General features: G+C 37.5%; 1 long non-coding RNA gene across 1 annotated transcript in view; it reads left to right on the top strand.

Annotated features, from left to right (window-relative positions):
• LOC131507139 (uncharacterized) overlaps positions 1 to 14,925 on the top strand; it is a 31,510-nt gene extending 16,585 nt beyond the window's left edge. The window contains exons 3-6 of the long non-coding RNA XR_009259355.1: positions 5,895 to 6,019; positions 6,768 to 6,840; positions 12,438 to 12,721; positions 13,595 to 14,925. This is a non-coding gene — a long non-coding RNA (uncharacterized LOC131507139). The remainder of the gene's footprint in view (positions 1 to 5,894; positions 6,020 to 6,767; positions 6,841 to 12,437; positions 12,722 to 13,594) is intronic.
• Positions 14,926 to 19,276: the final 4,351 nt, after the last annotated feature.

Raw genomic sequence — 19,276 nt, 5'->3', positions numbered from 1 at the left:
TCATTATTTTCAGTTTATAGTTGAAGGCCCTGACATTCAGAGGATTTAAGAAGATTTTAAGATTTCTAAGAGAAGCTGAAACAGACATCTAAAAAAAATACTCTGTACCATAGAAAACAATGTTCAGGGTACAAAAGTAGATGTGAAGAAATCAGTTGTGACTTATTGCATTAGTCTCAGTAAGTCATGATGTCAGCCCAGACTACAGACTGTCGGGATGCAGAGAAGGAGAGAATAGAATCAAGGGAAATTCAGAGTATAGAACCAATGGGATTTAGTGATAAATTTGCTGTAGGAGGTAAGAGGAAAAAGAAGAAATAGCCAAGTTTAACAACCAGTTATTGGCTTGCAGAACTGGCTGAATGGTGGGGACTCTTGCAAAGATGCAAAGCCCTGACAATAAGATTAGGAAAGTGGAGGTGAGGCAGAAAGCGGAGCAAGGGTGTGGGGAGCAAAGAGATCATGCAGTGCTGACATGATACAGGCAACTTCTTCAAGCAGTTTTTAAGGTTGGAGGTTTGAGGATACATTTTCTACCAAATGCCCTCTCACCCTTTCCCTTCCCCTTATCCATGTGGCAATCCAAATGGCATTTGGGCTTTGAGTTTGAAAATATAGATGTTAACGGCATTTTCTGGGCAACTCCAGAGGTTGGCATTTATCAATGCACTTGATGAAAGACCTTGTGGTCTCCTTGGATGTAGCTAGATATTGCATAACTTGAGAGAGAGGAATATTGTTGTAGAAGAATTACTAATGTAATAGGGATCTCATCTCAACCTAAACTGGGATTTGGAATTTTGATGTGTGTTTGATGAAAATATTCAGCTAAAAGCTCAAAGAGGCTATTTCGGTGAAGTAGTTTACATAGTAGGAAAATGTCTCCAAAGAGGAAGATGTCTGGAGACAGATATGGAAAGGCACATGAGTGAGCAGGAGGCTGTCTCTTTTATTAATGAGTCCCATGGAATTATCCTGAACCCAGATGCAGAAGGGGCTGCAGGAAGAATGTTAGGGATCTGTTTTCACTGGCACAGAGGCACCTATCATGTGGCTTAGAAACCAGGGTGATGAAGCAGAAACATGTTAGGAAGAGCATCATTTTTCTCTCAATACTGTAAACATTTTGCTCCACTATCTTTCTATTTTGCATGGCTTCTGAGAAGACAGATGTCATTCTTATCTTTGTTCTCCTGCAAGTAAGGTATTTTTCCCCGCTTTTTTTTCAGAATTTTTTTATCTTTGATTTTCTGTAACTTCAAAATGATATTGATAAGGTATAGATTTTTTTTTTTTTTTTTGCATTTATCCTGCCTGGCATTCCCTAAGCTTCCTGGACCTGTGATCTGGCATCTGACATTAATTTGGGGGAACTTCTCAGTCTTTATTGTTTCAAATGTATCTGTTTCTCTCTTTCTTTCTTCTCCTTCTGGTATTTCCATTATATTTCCACCATGCACCTTTTGTGATTGTCCCACAGTCCTTAGATATTCTGTTTTTTTCAGTCTTTGTTCTCTTCACTTTTTGGTTTTTGAAGATTCAGTTGTCATATCCTCAAACTCAGAGATCCTTTCCTTAGCTCTGTGCAGTCTATTAATAAACCCATCAAAGGCATTCTTCATTTCTGTTATAGTGCTTTTTATCTCAAGCAGTTTTGGTTCTTTCTTAGGATTTCCATTTCTATGCTTACATCGCCCATCTGTTCTTGTATGATTTCTGCTTTATCCATCAGGTCCCTTAGCATATTAATAGTTGTTTTAAATTCCCTGTCTGATAATTCCAATATTCCTACCCTGTCTGGTTCTGATGCTTGCTCTGTCTCTTCAAATTGTGTTTTTTATCTTTTGGTATGCCTTGCCAGTTTTTCTTGATAGTTGTACATGATATATCTAGTAAAAGCAATTGTTGTAAATAGGCTTTAGTAATGTGGTGGTGAGATGGGCGGGGGGGGGGGGGAGAGGGGTGGAAACGAGAAGCATTTTCTAGTCCTGAGATTAGGTCTTAGTCTTTTATGAGCCTGTGCTTTTGCGCTGTGAAGGAACATCATTTCACCATGTCTAGGCATACATAACACAGCCTGGCTCTGAGATGGCAAAGGCTGCTTGGGTTTGAGGGTTTGCACTTTGGGAGAAGCAGAAAAGGGGTCTGCACTCTGAGAAGAGAGCCAGTGTTGAGTACCACTCTCACATGGCTCTGCTAACCAAGACCTTAACAAGGGATGACAAGCAGAGAAATCTGGGAGTTCTTTCAAACCCCATGCTCTGCATTTGAGGACTACAGAAATAGATGGATGAAACCATGCAATTACACATGGAGGACCATGAGTTTTCAGCCATTGCTGTTACCGTGGCTTTGTAAGCACAGAGTGGCGAAGCCTGGAGGAAATGTGGATTGCACCAGAATAGTAGTTCTTAAGATGAAATGTGCTTCAGAATCACTGGTGGAACTTTTAAAGAGGATCCATGCCATGTCCCATTTTCAGGGTTTCTGATTTAGAAAGCCTAGGGTGGCATCTTGGCAACTGTGTAATGAAAAAGCTCAAGTAATTTTGATGCTTATGCCTGGTCAAGAACCCAGGGGGAGGGTGGGTGGGGAATCAAATTTTTGGGGGTATTTCACTTTTAGAATTCATTTTTTCATAACTTCATCTTTTTATGCTCAGCTTTCCCCATTCCCACTAAAAAAGTTTCCTTTCTCTGATATTGGTTTTCTTAATTCTTCACCGAAGGCTTTTCTGAAGGAGAATTACTAAAAGATTCAGCCAGCCTTAGACTCTTAGATTCTTTATACTTGGACTCAGATGAAAGGAAAAATTGAGAATGTAAACATCCTATTTTCTTCCTTAGAAGAAAATGGCTCATAATTTTATTTTGTTTGATCAGCTCCATGTTAAACAACTGTGTGAATATTTTTCTTGAAACATCCTCTCTCTTCCACTCCTATCTCCACAGCTCACTCTACTGTTAGTTTTGCTTAAAAGTTATTAATGGAATTTGGACATCAAAGCACTTTCAGCTTCATGTCTCCACTCTGGCTCCACAGGCTACAACCACCACCCTCAAGAGTTGTAAGCTACAGAAATCATCCCACATCTTACTTTTGTTCATTTATATCTGGGTGAGCTAGAGGAGATTGTCTTTCTTTTGTAGAATCTATAGTATTGAAAATGAACTAGATCAGTGACCTAATTCCTGGTTAATGAGTCCTTTATTCCCTAATGTTCCCATTAATTTTCAATCCAATGGAATTCTTGTCTTCTTGAAATACAGCTAAAATATAATAACTGTGTAGTAATTATTTTCTTCAGTGAAAAAATTCCAAATGTCCATTCTATTAACTGAGCAAATGGAGGTCATAGTTACATCAGCCGTTAAATGTCTTTACAGGAATTAAAGAAAACTGATAATGCTCCAGTTTGAAAGAGCCACAATTAAGCAGTGTTTTTGTATTACTTCTCAGAGGAAGAAGCCTGAAGATTCTAAAGGGAGGGATGATGCATTAAGTGCTGGGAAAAAAAAAAAAAGAGAAAGAGAGAGTCTTCAGTCTTGGGAATGTAACAACTTAGTGGGGGGCTGAGTGCCCTGAGGCGGACTGACCCAATCAGCTGCTGGGAAAAGTAATACAGCTGTTCTGCTGGAGGGAGACACATTCTAAACCGGTATGGTCCACTATCGGGGAGCTTTTGGTATCATGAGAAAAGGAAGTGCTGTTCCTTTCAACTGAGAAACTGTAGAATGTCTCACTCATCCTTTTTTTTTTTTTTTTTTTTAATGCTGACTCCTCTTTTTGTTTTTATTAGCTTTGTGGTAAAATTTCCATTTGAAAATTGATGATACAAATCAGAAGTGCTTCAAATCATCTATTTAATATTTATAGATGAAATTTATCTCTTTCCTTAAAAAAACGTTTAAAGAAAACATATCTGAATTAGAACTTAGTGTTTACTGCACATAAGATGAAATGGAAACTAACCTCTTTATTGCATGTGGGTTTTTTTGTTTTTGTTTTTTTATTCCTTGGCTTATTCAGTTAATTTGGATTTACTATTTGTAAGGTGAAAAGAAACACTTTTCCCCACAACTCTGTGGTCTATTGGCTTACTTTACACAGTAGGAAAAAAAATGTGAGCAACTACGTATCATTATTATAGAACGGATTTTCAGATGGAACACTAAGAATTTACTCAAACATATTCCTTGGAACTATTTCATCATAAAAACCAAAATATGATTAAATTAATACTGCTGATTCAATGAGCTCATTTGACAACAGTTGCAAGGTGCAATTTGAGGAGTTTTATGGGCCAATGTTAGGGTTAGGCATATACTTTCTACCCCCAAGCCCCTGTATTGTATTATTCAGAAAATATAGTGGAGTCAATGGATAGGTCCTTGAAAAAAAATAGAAAAAAGAAAAAGAAGAAATGCCTTCTATTTCCCAATGCTTATTAATTCAAAATTTATTTACATTTTTCAGTGGATGGATCATGTAGTTTAATACATAAGGTGGGATATAAATAGTGGCAACACCAAAGACAGGCTCAGGGGACCATCTTGCAGGGCCCTTCCCCTCACCCCAGCTACCTCCACAAATTTAATAATGTTTTTTTCCATCTAGACCATTGCCATTTTCTCAATCATGTGAAAATCATCTCTCTTGAAAACATTTCTATTTTCATTGATCTGTGATTTATTTTATTTTTTTGAAGTGTTTATTTTTTTAATTTTTTAATTTTTATTTTTTTTCAATATATGAAATTTATTGTCAAATTGGTTTCCATACAACACCCAGTGCTCATCCCAAAAGGTGCCCTCCTCAATACCCATCACCCACCCTCCCCTCCCTCCCACCCCCCATCAACCCTCAGTTTGTTCTCAGTTTTTTAAGAGTCTCTTATGCTTTGGCTCTCTCCCACTCTAACCTCTTTTTTTTTTTTTTTTCCTTCCCCTCCCCCATGGGTTTCTGTTAAGTTTCTCAGGATCCACATAAGAGTGAAAACATATGGTATCTGTCTTTCTCTGTATGGCTTATTTCACTTAGCATCACACTCTCCAGTTCCATCCACGTTGCTACAAAAGGCCATATTTCATTCCTTCTCATTGCCACGTAGTACTCCATTGTGTATATAAACCACAATTTCTTTATCCATTCATCAGTTGATGGACATTTAGGCTCTTTCCATAATTTGGCTATTGTTGAGAGTGCTGCTATAAACATTGGGGTACAAGTGCCCCTATGCATCAGTACGATCTGTGATTTATAATTTAAGTAAAAACAAATAAGACAAGTCCCTTAACTTTCCTCACTGCCACTTCCTGCTGCCCCTCAATTCCTCCATGTGAATATGCAGACCCCAGACAAAGAGACAAAGATGATTTTCTGGAGAGCAGAAAGACTCAAATTAAATGGCAATATAGCATATGCTCTATGAATGGTTTGGATGAAGTCATTAAAGCAGCTCTTATTCTACCATCTTTATGTAAGTATGTTTTACAGAAAATCTATACTGGAAAATAAGGAAATAATGGGGATTGTCTGTGGATTAAAAATTATTGAATTGGCTTGAACTTACTTTTTTGTTATTTTTTTAATGTTTGTTTATTTTTGAGAGAGTCAGAGACAGAGTGTGAGCAGGGGAGGGGCAGAGAGAGAGGGAGACACAGAATCCAAAGCAGACTCCAGGCTCCCAGCGGTCAGCACAGAGCCCAACATGGGGCTTGAACCCACGAGCCATGAGATCATAACCTGAGCTGAAATCAGATGCTCAATCAACTGAGTCACCCAGGTGTCCTAAGCTTCCTTTTTGAGGGTTTCCATCTACCACCTACTTCCACTTACCTACATCCCACACAATATGGACAGGAAAAAAAGCAGAGTGCATTTTATAATTTCAGAGGATGGAAGACAGCAGCAATTAATTAATGAAGACTGAAGAAATACTTATAATATTTCAAATGTTCTTTTGTACTTATTTGACAAAAATCCCAAGATTCATCAGTTTCTGGAAACTCAACACAAGGTAAGAGCTGCAGCTGACTTTGAATCTGACATATGTGTGAAGTAAGAACGCAATTGACATTGAAATGCCAGTCTGTGATTTCCCTTGAGGTATTGCTTTAGTTTCTGTTCCATCAAAAGCACACCAGCTGTAACTATGTGTTAAATATTTATTTTGGAGATGGATAGAAAGGAAAATTAGACACAGCCTCCACTTTCAAAGATTTTAATCTGGTAAGGGTGACAGACTGAAGGGAGTACACAAATCAGATTTAGGGAGTGAACAAGATAGTGGTTGTGGGGAAAATGTTGAAGGTGAGCTGCAAAAGGAATATTGAAGCCCTGTGGTTCTGAGAACAGAAATGCTGTTGTTGGGATGTCTTTTAATTCCCATCTAGGTTGATAGGTAGAATTTTTTAATACATTCCACCCGAATGTGGAATCTGATAACACTCATTAGTTTGCCCATGGTATCTAGTAGTTTTATGACATCTACACCCTTAAACCTTGGAATGGTGTGTCCCTCATGGTGGAGGGGAGGCGAAGCACATAAACAATTTCAGGGACTTCTTTCTAAAGTCCTTAGGCAATCATCCAACCTCTGTGTGTCTCAGTTTCTCAATCTGTAAAGCAGTAATGCAATATCTATTCCACAAAATAGTTGTGAGAATTAAATGAGATAATCATATAAAGTATCTAGCACAGATCCTAGAGCAAATGTTCAATAAAAAGCAGTCATTATTTTATTCTTTCTTTCTTTTTTCTGTGAGACTGGCTTTCCTTCACTGTGACTGATGAGACACTAACCAAGCTGGGGGATCAAACAAGGGACGTTTCACCAAAGTAGGTGCAGGACAGATGAGTTACATGCCCAGGCATAAAATATGAAACAGTAAAAAAATCTGGGAACTTCACAGGAAGTTATCTGTGGGAATGTCTGGAAGACTTCTATAAAAACAACCTATAAAGATGATGCTTTAGCTGCGAATATTTTGTGGATTTAATATAATAAAATTAATATTATTAATTTCAGTATCAAGGGCAAATGCACATATATGGAGAACCTATTATGTGCCAGGCATTGTGCTTAGCTTACCTTGCATATATCACCTCATTTAATTTTCTCACCAATATAAAATAATACAGTCCATTATGCCTCATTTGAAATTTTAAAATAAAAAATTTATGAAAATTAGAATATTGAAATAATTGCTTGAGCAACAAAATCTGACCTGAACTGACATGAGATTATTTTTAGTCTTTATTTATCTCACTTAAAATAAATATTCATGCAGTTTGCTATAGAAACCTTAATGTTTGGTCATGGGGTGTTTCTCAGACCCCACTAGTGTAATGTTCCATATTGTCATTATAAAATAGTCTCCAAATTTCAAAATTCACCTGGACTCTAGGATTTTAGATAAGGTAGGGTAGACTTTTTTAAAAAAGATAACATTTATTGAGAGCTTGCATATGCCACGTTTGGGTCCAAGTGTCTACTGATCTTAATTCATTCATCCTCATAATAATCCTGGGACAATAATCTTGGAGGAAAGAGAAACACATGAGGTGATCTCTACCTTCATCTAGACTTTCTGCCTAGAAGTACTTTCCAGTGAAGTACAGGAAGGGGAAACCAAACAAAACTTGGGTACGTCAATGAATTGAGGGGACCGAAATCATTACTTGGGGAAGGCAAGGCAACTAGAATTTGTGAGGCAGACTGCCTATGAAGAGGGATCTATGCAGAAGTGCTCCAAGTATCTTCAAAGTAGCCCCATCAAATCTTTGGCTGAATATCAATCTACAAAGATCACTGGACATGAGCAATTTCTGGCGAAAGACAATTACCAGGAAGCTGTAAGCTGAACAATTCCTGGAGCTCATAAAGGTCTGAGAATCATTCAAGCTCCCATCAGCCAAAGTGAAGAGCCCTTCATGAATATATGATGCATTTAGTGGAGAGCCCAGAAAAGCCTCACCTTAAAAGTGGGGCTCAATGAGCATTAAAGGTAATCTAAGTTCACCCCAAACTATAACAAAATGCAACACTCAAGAACATAAATACATGATGTTCAGCATTCAACTAAAATCACTGTTTATGGGAAGAAGCAGAAAAATGTGACCCATAACTTAGAGAAAAGTCAGTCAATAAAACAGACCCCAAATTAAAAGGTAGTCAAATTAATTAACAGACAGCAATATACATATTGGACAGTGATAGAAAGTATCCAGAATGAAGCACAGATTAAAAAAGGCTGAAAAAAATTAGTCTTTAGTGATCCAGGAGATAATAACAAATGCAATTGGGATTCCAGAGAAAGGAAGGAAGATAAAAAATGCTTGAAGAAATAATGGCCAAACTTTTTAAAATTTGATTTGAAAAGTTATAAACTCTCAGAACCAAATGACAAAATGAAGCCCAAGTAAAACAAATATAAATCAAGCCTCTCCAAGACTTATTTTAATCAAATTGCTGGAAAGGTGTTAAAGAGGGAATCTTAAAAGCATCAAGAAAACAAACACACATTGCATGCAGAGAAACAAAGATAAAAATAACAGCAGACATTTTGTCAGAAATTTATGCAAACCAAAGACAATGGACTTATTTCTTTAAAATGCTAACAGAAAAAGATGTCAACTCAAAATTCTATATTCAGCAAATCTTTCATAAACAAGAATAAGGAGAAATTGACACATTTATTTTATAATTTATAGAGAAATTCAAAGAGCAAGTGATTAAAAAAATAAATTTGGGAGGATTTATGCAATATGATTTCAAGATAATAAAGTTATAGTACCGGGACACCTGGATGGCTCAGTCAGTCGGGTTTCTGACTTTTAATTTAGGCTTAGGTCATGATCCCAAGGTGGCGGGATTGAGCCCTACATTGGGCTCTGGGCTGAGCATGGAGCCTACCTAAGATTCATTCTCTCTCTCTCTCTCTCTCTCTCTCTCTGAGCCCTCCCCTTCTTGTGCCCTCTCACTCTCTAAAAAAAAAAAAAAAAAAAAAAGTTATACTACCAAGGGAGTATAGTAACAGCAGAGACTAGACATACATAGATTAATGGAACAGAAATGACAATCCATAAATAGACCAACAATTATATAATCAATTCATTTTCAACGAAGGTGTCAAAAATTCAGTGGAAAGGATTGTATTTTCAGTAAACTGTGCTAGAATAACTGGATATATGTACATACAAAAAGGGGATCTCAGCCTTTTTGTTACATCATACACAAAAAATAATTCAAAATAGCCCTTATACCTAAACATAGGAGCTAAAACTATAAATCTTTTAAGAGGAAATATAGGAGAAAATCTTTATAACCTTGAATTAGGCAGAGGTTTCTTAGATAAGACATAATCATAAACCATAAATGAAAATTTTGTTAACTTTACTTCACCAAAATCAAAACTTTTACCTGTCAAAAAACACTATTAAAAATTAAAAGCAAGCTACAAAATGGGAGAAAATATTTCCACAACATACATCTGTGTACCCACACACATAACTACAAAATATACAGAGAAGGTGTATAACACAATGATAAGAAAAGAGCAACATTTCAATTAAGAAATGAGCAAAAGAAAAAGAAGACACTTTGTGGCTAACAAGTTCATGGAAAGATACTCAACATCATCAATCGTTAGGAAAATGCAAACTAAAATCACCATAAAATACCACTATACATCCATTAAAATGGCTTATATTGAAAAGGCTGACAAACCCAATCGTTGACTAGGATGTCAAGAAAACTAGAACCCTCATGTATTTCTGGTAGGAATGTAAAACGCCCAATCACTTTGTGTAACAGTCTGGCAGTTTCTTAAAAAGTTAAACATACACTTACCATAGGATCCACTTTGTCTGAAGGAACAATAGTAATGTATCTTGGTGGTGTTTTTTTTTTTTTTTTTTTTTAACATGCAGACGTAAATTGTATGAAAAATTTAGCACAAAGAATGAGACAGGGAAATGGAAAATTCATGTATGTGAATTAGCATAATGCTATTTGAAGGAGCCGGTGATAATTTAAAAATTACTGCTCCTAAGGACCTGAGGGAAGAGGAAAGTATCCAAAAGTTTTTCCTTTCTGGCTCCAAAAATAGTTTCGTTTCTTGGATGAGAAAGCTTATCATATGCTGGGGCCTCAGCCTCCTTCATACACTTCTGCACCTCGGCAGCAAGCCCAAGCTGGGCAGGAGTTACCATCATCTTCCTTTTTCTAATGGCCTTCGAGGCTGGATGGTGTGGACTGTTTGCTGACTCCCCCCCCCCCCCCCATCTTTCCTAGAGCATGGCGGGGGTGGGGGGGGTGGGGGGGTGGGGGGGGGTGGGGGGGTGGGGGGGTGGGGGGGTGGGGGAGTGGGTGGGTATATAGATCTCTAGCTTCTTCCTCCTGTTCTCCTAAGGAGAGATTTCCTTTCCCCCCCGGGCCCTTGTCCCTAGCTGCATCTCAGGGGGGTCGCGGATAGACGGACAAGGCTTAAGAGGGGGAAGCCTGGCAGGGAGACAAGTGGATCCTAGAAGAGTTCTTCCCTGTGCTGTCGCCCACTGGGAGCCAGGATTGGGTTTGCAACAGTACAGTAAATTTCGCATCTAGGGCACTGGCCTCCACCAAACAGGTGTGTGCACACATATAGAGGGTTCTAGTTTCTGGCATGAAGGCGTCTGGCCCAAGCTTTCTCTCTACCGCCCATCAAAGGGGAGCAGAGGTGAGGGCTTGTAGGGATGGGGCCTAGCGCCGGCCTGGTCCCACGGGCCTTGACTCCCCCACACTGGCGCAGGCCCGTTCTGAGGAACAGACTGCGCATGCGCAAATCCAAAGGCTCCCGGCAGCCTCCAGGGGCGACTGGTGGGATGCAGGTGCCCATGCGCGAGTGCCAAGCAACAAGATCTCAGTGACAGAGAGGCAAGTGTTTCTAGCTGGTATCAGAAATTAAGGGACTGTTGCAGGGGAACACGCTGAACCGGAGCCTGCTGAAAATACCCGGCGCTGTCTGCTTTTAGGGCTGCCGGCTCCTGACTCAGGCCACTGTTGTTAGTCTCCCCTGGCTCCCTCCAAACACCACCTGCCCCTGGGCTTCTGAGCTCACACAAACCACTGTCCCTGCCGCCCTCACCTGCCCAGTGCCTCCGGTGGCCAAGGTAGGTCTGGCATCCTAGCCTCGCCACCCCCTGGGCGGGTGGAATCAGACATGTCTTTGGAATGTCACAGTGAGAGAGTTTTAATAAAAAATGGTGATGGAATGTTTGGGGGAAGGTGGGTAAGGGTACGATGCTGGAGATTTGTTTTTTGCAGAAGGCATTTTAAAAAAGGTCAGGCTGTAATGAGATAAAACATTTTACCTTAGCAAATCCATCACGTTAAAAAAAAATGTTAACGGTGTTTAGGAAAATAGAAGGGAAAACTGAATTTCTGGCAGAACACCAGTTGGTTATTACTGCTAAACTTCATCAAACAACTGTGCATTCTACTTAAGACTTCATTTTGGTGCCCTCAAATACAATCACAACTGCAGGGGGTAGGCTGCAGCTGTAAGACTGTCCCTAATGCTCCCTCATTCATTCAGGAATTTGATCTGTTTCAGAATTTTCCCTTTTGTCATTTGAAGTCACTCATGAAGTGGAAATGGGGGGATGAGGAAGGTGGGAAGGTCAGATTGGTGTGGGTAAACACAAAGAAAATTCGTAGAGACAGGAACAGCAACATCAACAAAAAAACCTGGTCCCAGAGTTTATTCAAAAGAGCAGCAATCAGAGGAGTTTCAGGAATTGAAATATACTTGAGTTAGGTGGAGGAGTGGGGAGTGGTTGAAGGGACAGGCTCACTCTCAGCAACGAGGAGGGTCATAGAAAGAGCAGAAGTAGTGCCTGGCAAAGTCAGTGAGAAAAAGACCTGGGTCATGAGAAGCCTATGGTTTTGGTTTAGCTCTTTATTACCTGCCACCATGTTGACACGGAGAACAAAGAAGGAGAAATAGCACTAAGGCAAAGAGTGAAATTTAGGAGTAGTTGTAAACTAGGTAAGATGAGGGGGATATTTTAAACAATGAATATGACTGAAATAGGGCTTATTTATATTAACTCTTGTTTGGCCCATAAATAAATAAGCTATTTATAAATAAACTATTATTTCCTGTCTTGCTTTCCATTTTTAGCTTCTAGAAATCTTATCAACAAATAAATAGGGCTATGTTCTTCCTAGTGCTTTAGTGATAGATATAGCTTCATGTTTATCCTTTTCTCCCTTCCACTGGGCTTAAAGTCCTAGAACTAGATAGAAGGGAAATAGTTTCAGAAATAAACACAAAATAAGAGAATATGTCTTGACGTATGGTTAGCAGTGTAGATATTTGTGATTATTATTTTTTCTGTCACGTGTTGATATTTGGAATCATAAAAATAATACAATTTTGTATTCTATATTCCAGAATTCCACATGAATGGTTTACGATGTTGGTGAAATATTCCCTATGATACCACAAAATGTCTTCTTAAAACCAACCAAATAATGTTGATCAGTAAATTTCCTTCTTCAATGATCTCTGTGGACAGAAGCGTTTGAGGCACATGAACAAGGAATGCTCAAGATTATTGGGATCTGGAAGGTACTTTGTGAACACATGAGGCTGCGCACCTGTACTCTATGATGGTGGTTGACATTGGTGGTGGGAAGATTTCAACTTTTCTCTAATTTAAGAAGATTTAAATAAAGGTAGGTGAAACATTGGTTAATAGTATAGACAACAAGTCTTAGAATGAGATCTTGGAAAATTTTGTACCCTGCATTTTGTTTTTGATTAAAAGTCACATAGACTAAAAGTCACATTTATCTGAAGGGTGTATTATTATTGAACAATTTGAATTTGCTGTGGTCAGGGTCTGTGCAAGTCTTCTTGGGATCATGGACTACACAGGACTGGAAGGGCCTTTAAGAAATGTGCTAGGTATTAGACTGGAATTATACTGGAATTAAAAGAAAAAGATGTTAGCTGGGTGAGATAAGGGTCTGATCTTTATTGAGATCTCACCTTCCATTCCAAAAAGCCAAAGTGGCTGCAAGACACAGGGTGCTCACTTTGGCAGCACATATACAAAAAGCCAAAGTAGCAAAAGTAACTGAGTAAAGCACACATATGGGGAATGCCTTTGCCCTACTTTTCCCTCATTTTTAAAAAGACCAAAATGATCTTTTGGATTCCAGGCTCTTGATACTTGATATAAATGTACATAAACCAACATTTTATCTGTTTGCAAAAGGTGATGACTATTAAATACCTTTTAGAGAGAAAGGATAAAAGTCAGAAGCTTGGCTGTGTCTTTAGCTGCTTTACCAATACTTAGTCTTTCCTATACAGGAAAAATCTAGGGCGATGTACTAAATCAAAGTAAATAATTGATTGCTTTAGCTAAGGGTAACTTGACAGTTTAGAGAGTTTGACTTATATGGTTATTGTTTGTATAAATGATGTGTTTTATGAACCATAATGATACGTGATAAAATTTCATAAACATCTATAGAAGTATTCAAATCACCTTAGATTAGATAGTGGACTTTTAATTAAAATTTCCCCACATTTTCTTGTAGACTTCCTGGTTGATATCTTGGAATCCTGGCAGCTTCTGAGCAACAGTTTTCCCAAGACTCTGAGGCAGTAGTTACATCTTTTAAGAATCCAGTTAGTAATTTTATCCTGGATACATTTTATTCTGGAGACATTTCCATTTTAAACAGTTTATGCAATTATACACACACATACACACACGTGTATGTACGAACACACATAGGGCCATGTGTAAAAGACATTATCCCTATAAACTCTTTTCATCTTATTCATAAACTAAGACTGAGTACTATCAAGGAGCAGATAGTTGTCTAAAAATCTATTAAGGAAGAACTTTGGATTTAAGGGAAATATTATTCATTGAACCCTCAGACATTCTCAAGCTAGAATTTACCCTTAAGCATAAGGAATGGAGAAATTTATTACCACCAGTTTTTATCTTTACTTGTTTTTTTACTCTGTCCTATGTAAGAAAAACCAATTGAATTAATGTGGTGTTGGTGTTATTTTCATGTTCTAGTAAGCTTAATTTAAAAACATCACTTATGTTCCTCTTCTTTTATACTATGTTTCTGAGTTGCTCATGTACAATATATCTATGTTGTGATTTCTCAGTTTCTTCATGGAATGTGCTATTTTAGTTCTAGATATCTGATCATATTTAAATGACTTAGTCTTTTCTGGTCAAATAGTAACTTTTTTCCCCCCTTCAATATTCTGCAGGGGAATTAAGCAGATTCTCATAGGTAGAAATGTTTAAATGTGTCTTCAGAACACTCATGGGAAAAACAGAATAGCTCTGTCATGTTTTTAGCAGCAAAACACTTAAAAGAAATAGTTCTCCAACAAAATTAGTTATGAAGCCCACTAGAGATAATCCCATCCTAAATTACTCGCTGCATAATACATTCTTATAAAAAAGAGCAAAACATGGCAGGAAGGTAAGATAAAGAACTATCTCTGAAACACATTAAGTCCTGATATATATTAACAACTATCAGTCAGTTTCTAACTTGCACTTTCAAATTATAAAAGGAAATTTGTTTGATATGCTTTCTATCTTATATTTGGAAAACTTAAAATAATGTTAGAATAGGTTAGATTTAGAATAGGTTTTTGTTTCCTAGTTTGAAGAAATACAGTAAAATCTTGGGTTTGCGAGCATAATTCATGCTTGTAATCCAAAGCACTTGTATATCAAAGCAAATTTCCCCATAAGAAATACTGGAAACTTAGATGATTTGTTCCACAACCCAAAAATATTCATATAAAAATGATTACAATACTGTAATATAATACAAAATAATAAATAAAATACAAAATATAAAGAAAAATAAACAAATTAACCTCTATTGCCTTTGAAAACCTTTGTGGCTGCTGTGAGGGAGACAAGAGAGGGGGGTTATCGTGTAGGACGACTTTCACTACCACTAATGGAATCACTGCTGTTTATTGGCTCAACGGAATCTTTTTCTTTTTGTGCAACTTTTAACAAGGAACCTATACAAAGACATTTGCTTTTTGCCTCATTTTGAGGGTTTCATGGAAATGTGACATTGCATTGATGATCACCCACAATCCCGCAGTGAGAGAAGGAGAGTGAGAGAGCAAGACTGAGAGCGAGAGAGAGAAGAAAAATCGTTGGCTCAGTTGTGATCATGTGACACTTGGCATTACATACTACTCATATTGCAAGACAGCACTCCTTTATCAAGTTAAAATTTATTAGAAATGTTTGCTTGTCTTGCAGAACACTCACAGCAAAAGTTACTTATAACCCGAGGTTTTACTGTAGTTAAAAAAAAAGTAAATAGTAATTGTGTGCCATGGCTACTCCTCACCATCTGGGTTTCAGAAATAGTGTTCTGCTCTTCCTCTTGGCTTACAAAACTAAGTTTCTATACTTCTGCTGCTGGGTAGACACTAAGGGTGGACAGGGAGGGACAGAAAGAACAGAATACACAACTTCTCTTTTAATTTCAGTCCTCTATCATCCATCAACCACTGAATGACCAAGCCTTGTTTGTACCCACTTGCAGCACCCTGAAATGAAGCTGTAAGAGACACGCCCCCAAACCCCTGGCAGTCACAAACTGATAACCTGTAGATCATTTTAGAGGGTTTTTTTTTTTATAACTTGAATTTCTTTTTGTTTTGTTTTGTTTTGTTAAGCCAGGATTTTCTGTTTGCTATAGCTGAGATACTCTAATTAATACACTAGAGGAAATACTTCATTGGTGAATGATTTACAATTAAACGATGTGTTAGATTATGTAAAAAGGTTTTTATCTCAGTCTGTCCCACAGAATAAATTACCCTAGAAAGGAGATAGAAAATTGGATGATGGTAGAAAGGTAAAATAGAGTCAGTAAGTCAAAAAGGATGTGGCAGTAGCCTAGACCAGAAGTCAAAATCTATTCTAACACATTCATTCAGATTAAAAATGTAATATACTATATATGTGCATATATATATATATATATATATACACACACACACGCACATACATGTATATCTATATGTAATAAATGAAATTGTGTATATGAATATTTCCTCTAAATGGTTCAGATAGTTCATATAGTTTGTATTTCTGATGAATCTTGAGTACTTTTTTGTTTCTCAAATTGTTAAACCTAAATCATTAATGTTGACTTTAGTCAACAAAGTCCTCTTATCTACCCATTTATTGAGCTTAGCTTCAATAAACTTTGAACACAAATTAAAGGTTTCTATGAACTAAGCTTCTTTTATGAAACTGATTTGTTTATCATCTTAGTATAAGCAGGAACAAAGGGCACTGGCTTAAATGAAAGGGGGGAGTCCCCTCTCTAGCCATCTTTCTTCCTATCACCCATTACCACAGCAGGTTGGCCCAGGGCCCAGCAGGGAGGCTGGGGCAAAGCTGTTCCTCCCAGAAGGGACCCTCTGTGGCTGTTCCTTCCAGTTGCTTGTGACCTACTAGCCTCTGAAATAAGGAAGGACAAGATGTGAGGACTTCCTATGTCACTTTCCAAAGACTTCAGCCCACTTCAAAGGCAAAGAAGGAGGATATTGTGTATCAAACAGATATGAATCCTGACTGCATATTTAGAAATGCTCAGTATGGTTGGTTAGAATTTAGGAGCAAAAGAGTTTTTCGTTGTGATCAGTTTCCTATTCTTTGGAGGAAGGTATCTATCTGCCCACCTGTCTGTCTGTCTGTCTATCTACCTATAGCTTCCTAGCTGAGCCTCTTGGTGCTATATTCTATTCTTCCAGTGAAAAGGATATAGTACACCATCACATCATTTGACAGGAACTTTATACTACAAGTTAGAAATTATATAGGAGGAACAGAAATGTATTTTAGGATAAGTTAGATAAGTAACATACCCTTCTCTCTAGGGTAAGGGAGATAAGTAACATAAAGTCACATATGTTAGAAAATATAAGTAAGTGTTTAGAGTCTTGGGGGGAGCATGAGAGGAGGGACAGAGTGTTGGCTAAGCAGTGATATGGCATTAGCCTAGACCAAGACTGCTGACTCTGATCTGCAGGCCAGATCCCACCTGCTGCCTGTTTTTGTATGGCCCACAAGCTAAGGAAGGTTATAACATTTATATTTAATTTGTTTTTTAAGTTTGTTTGTTTGTTTGTTTGTTTGTTTTGAGAGGGAGAGAGTTCGAGCAGGGTAGGGGCAGAGAGAGAGCAAAAGCAAAAGAATCCCAACCAGGCTCCACAGATGAAGGGCTCAAGCTCGTGAACCATGAGATCATGACCTGAGCCGAAATCAAGAGTCGGACACGTAACTGACTGAGCCATTCCAGGTGCCCCAAGGTTTCAACATTTTTAAATGGTTGAAAAAAATTAAAAGGATATTTTGTGATACATGAAAATTGTATGAAATTGAAATTTCAGGTTCCATACAGAGTTTTAAGGCATAGAACCATGCCTGTTTATTTACATATTTTCTGTGGCTACTTTTGAGTTAGAAGGCAGAGTTGAACAGGTATAATAGCCCTGCAACAAAGGTTTAAATATTTACTGTCTGGCCTTTTACAGAAAGCTTGCAAGCCCCTGGCCTAGACCAGTGCTCATCAACTCTTAGTATACATGTGAATCATTTGGGGATTTTGTGAAAATGTGTAGTTTCTGATTCAGTAGGTCAAGGGAGCCTACATGTCTGCATTAATGAGCTGAGGACCACACAGTAAGTAGCAAGTTTCTAGCACAGGATTAGCAAACTTATTTTTTAAAGAGCCAAATAATAAATAGTCAGAATCTGCAGCCTATCCAGTCTTTTTTACAACTGCTTACATCTTCTGGGCAAAGTAGACATAGGCAACATATAAAAGAACAGGAGAGACTGTGTTCAAATAGTCATTTGAACAGAAGCAGGCATTGGACTGGATTTGGCACACAGACTTACTTTGACATTCGCTGCTTTCAGGTATTAGTATTGGGTGTCCATTAAGAAATAGGCACAGTCCTACCCTCAAGTTGCTTACTAGTTCCATAACACATCCCAGTAATAATGATGACATATAGCAGTTAACTTTTATTGGGTAATTACTATATGCTAGGCTCTATGTTAAGCATATTCTCTTATATAATCATCACAACAAATCCTAGGAAGCAGATACTGTCATTATCTTTGCTTACAAATGAGAATACTGAACTTCAGAGAAAAATAATTTACCCAAAGCTGCCACAGCAAATCAGTGATGGGCCTAGGATCAGACATAACTCATGATTAATGAATGACTGTTGGATTATTAGATGACTGGATTAAATGTGTACACTCATAGGAGTTCCATAAGCTGGAGAAAAGACTGTGTTTCCTTCATTGTGAGTCCTGGTGCTTGAAGTCATAAACAATAAAAGCTGTGACATCTGTTTAGAGGCAACATTAAATGTAGGTGTCAGAAACTGGATGTTGGGCTCAGGGAGTGTAGGGCTTTCTTTTTCATGATAGATTTCGCACCTTTACTGCATGTTCTTGAAGTTAAGGCTCATAGAGATCTCAGAAAGCACATTTTTCATAGTTTTGAAGTTTCCATGATCCAAAAATGAAATTGCTTTACTTTATAATGTGTTATTTTAGGCACCAAATAGTATGGCATTCTGCCTTCCTTGTATACTTTGGAATTTTCAGTTGTACAATAAATGTCCCTTCTAACCACAGTGACTAGAATTACATTTCTCTTTCCAAATTCTTCTAGATTTTTTTCCCTTCTTTCTTAGCTACAGTTACTAAAGTAGAGAGTAGACCTTGACTCTAGCCTGAAATGTAAGATTACTTTTATCTGCCTTTACACTGTTATTTCCATGTAAATGAATGTTTCTAGGTAAGACACATATCAGCATAACTACATTCTGATAAATTAATAGATCACTAAGAGCAAACATGTTGTAAGTAAAAGTGCTTTGGAAAAAATTTTCTAAAGTCTCAGACACAATATCTTTAGATTATAGATAACATATAGAGATAAATAATTGTGTAATTTTTTAATGAATCGTCTGTTGAAAAACTTTCATATAATTGCTCTGATGATTAATAATAGTTTCCATTTTATAAACAATGTAGATGACAGGGCAAGGAGGAATACGGGAATGTTCGAAATCCTAGAACTGTATCATCTTAAATTTTTATTTTTTTTATTTTTATTTTTATTTTTTTTAATATATGAAATTTACTGTCAAATTGGTTTCCATACAACACCCAG

The sequence above is a fragment of the Neofelis nebulosa genome, chromosome 3, assembly GCF_028018385.1.
Source record: "Neofelis nebulosa isolate mNeoNeb1 chromosome 3, mNeoNeb1.pri, whole genome shotgun sequence".
Lineage (NCBI taxonomy): Eukaryota > Metazoa > Chordata > Mammalia > Carnivora > Felidae > Neofelis > Neofelis nebulosa.
The sequence above is the reverse complement of the archived record's forward strand: the minus strand, read 5'-3'. Positions and strand labels throughout refer to the sequence as shown.